Source organism: Etheostoma cragini, chromosome 11 (assembly GCF_013103735.1).
Source record: "Etheostoma cragini isolate CJK2018 chromosome 11, CSU_Ecrag_1.0, whole genome shotgun sequence".
In the NCBI taxonomy this organism is placed as follows: Eukaryota; Metazoa; Chordata; class Actinopteri; order Perciformes; family Percidae; genus Etheostoma; species Etheostoma cragini.
In genome coordinates, this window is record NC_048417.1 from 24,715,053 (window position 1) to 24,717,214 (window position 2,162).

Consider the following 2,162-nt stretch of genomic DNA (forward strand, 5'->3'; position numbering starts at 1 on the left):
GGAGGAAGGCCATCTTCAGGGTCAGGTACTTGGCCTCAGCCGACTCCATGGGCTCGAAGGGGGCCTCAGCCAAAGCTTTGAGAACCACCGCCAGATCCCAGGTGGGAATCCTAGGGCGAGTCGCAGGTCTCATCCTCCGGGTTCCACGGAGAAGTCATACGAACAAGGGAAGTCTCCCCAGAGACCCATCCCTCGAAGGGGCGTGGAAAGCCGAAATGGCTGCCACATAAACCTTGAGGGTGGACGGGGAAAGGCCCGCAGAGAAGCGGTCCTGCAGAAACTCCAGCACCTGAACCACCGGGCAGGTAACTGGGTCCCCTGCACCAGGCAGAGAAGACGTTCCACTTCAGGCCATACATCCTCCGTGTAGACGGGGCCCTGGAGCTGAGGAGAGCCTCGACTGCTCCTGCCGTCAGCCAGACCCACAGCCGCCACAGGGCGTGGCAAGGGTGAAGAACCCGGCCTCCTTCCTGGGACAGCAGGTCCCTCCTCACCTGCCACGGTAGACCGTCCAGGAGCGCCATCAGGTCAGAGAACCACATCCGGGTCGGCCAGAATGGCGCTACCAGAAGCAGGCAGATGCCCTCCCGACGGACCCTCTCCAGGATCCCCGGGAGCAGGGTGACTGGGGGAAAAGCGTACAGACGCAGCCTCGGCCACTCCCGTACCATGGCGTCCAGCCCTAGCGGGGCCGGCGGCGTCAGGGAGAACCACAGAGGACAGTGCGTAGTCTCCCGAGACGCAAACAAGTCCACGTCTATAGGTCCGAACCTTACGCACAAGGACTCCACCACCTCGGAGCCCGTGTCTTGACAGCAGGTCCGCACCCTGATTCTGAAGCCCAGGGATAAACATTGCTCTGAGAGAGAGCAGTCTCCGCTGGGACCACAGGAGGATCCAATGCGCCAGTCTGCAGAGAAGGCGCGAGCGCAGACCCCCTGGTGATTCAGATAGGCCACCACAGCTGTATTGTCGGACCTGACCAGCACGTGGTGACCCAGGAGTGCAGGCAGGAAGCTCCTCAGAGCTCGGAACACGGCCAACATCTCGAGGCAATTGATGTGCCATGACGAGTGATGCTCCTGCCAAACACCCCTCGCCGAGCGGTCGTCCATGACCGCGCCCCACCCGGTGAGGGAAGCGTCTGTCGAAACGATTAGAGGGCGACGGGGTGTCCCCAGCGCGGGTCCTTGGGACAGCAACCAAGGCTTCTTCCACACTGATAGGGCACAAAGACATTTGTGCGCAACCCGTATCAGGCGGAACGGGTTTCCCCTCGGGGAGAACCCCTTGGATTTCAGCCACCACTGCAGGGCCCTCATGTGCAGAAGACCAGAAGGTATCACGCTGGAAGCAGCTGCCATGAGGCCCAACACCCTCTGGAAGTGTTTTACTGTGATGGCGCGGCCTAGCTGCACACTCTTCACCGCGGCCTAGAACGGACTCGAACGAACGAACGAACCGAACAGCCAACTCCAGAGACCGAGCCAGGATAAGCCAGTCGTCGATGTAATTGGGGACCCGCATCCCCTGGAGCCGCAGAGGGGCCAGCGCCGCATCCATACACTTGGTGAAAGTGCGAGGGGAGAAGGCCAGGCCGAAGGGAAGAACCCGATACTGGTACACCACGCCCCCGAAGGCGAACCTCAGGAACTTCCTGTGGGAAGGACGAATGGAGACGTGGAAGTAAGCGTCCCTTAGATGCACGGTGACAAACCAGTCCTCGGACCGGATGTGACACACGATGGCGGGGATGGTGAGCATCTTGAACCTGTATCTCCTCAGAGACCGGTTCAGAACCCGCAGATCCAGAATAGGGCGCAGGCCTCCGTCCTTCTTGGGAACCAGGAAGTACCGGCTGTAGAAACCGGACGCGCCGGCCTGCGGGGGAACGAGCTCCACGGCCCCTTTCTCCAGGAGCGAGCCCACTTCCTGTTCCAGCACCAGGCCCTGGTCCGGGCGCACCGAAGTCCGGACCACCCCAGAGAAGCCGGGGGGGCGGACCCGGAACTGTCGCCTGTACCCTTCGACGACGGTGCGTAGAACCCACGGGGACATGTTCTCCAAACCCCGCCAAGCTTCTACAAAATCCGCCAGCGGAACCAACCCCTCGGGGCTGGTGGCCAGTGCGACGCGCCGATCGCGGAAGAGCCCCTGAAGCG

General features: G+C 62.0%; 1 pseudogene; it reads right to left on the reverse strand.

Annotated features, from left to right (window-relative positions):
- Positions 1-110: 110 nt before the first annotated feature.
- Positions 111-2,162, reverse strand: part of LOC117953253 — a 3,098-nt pseudogene continuing 1,046 nt past the window's right edge.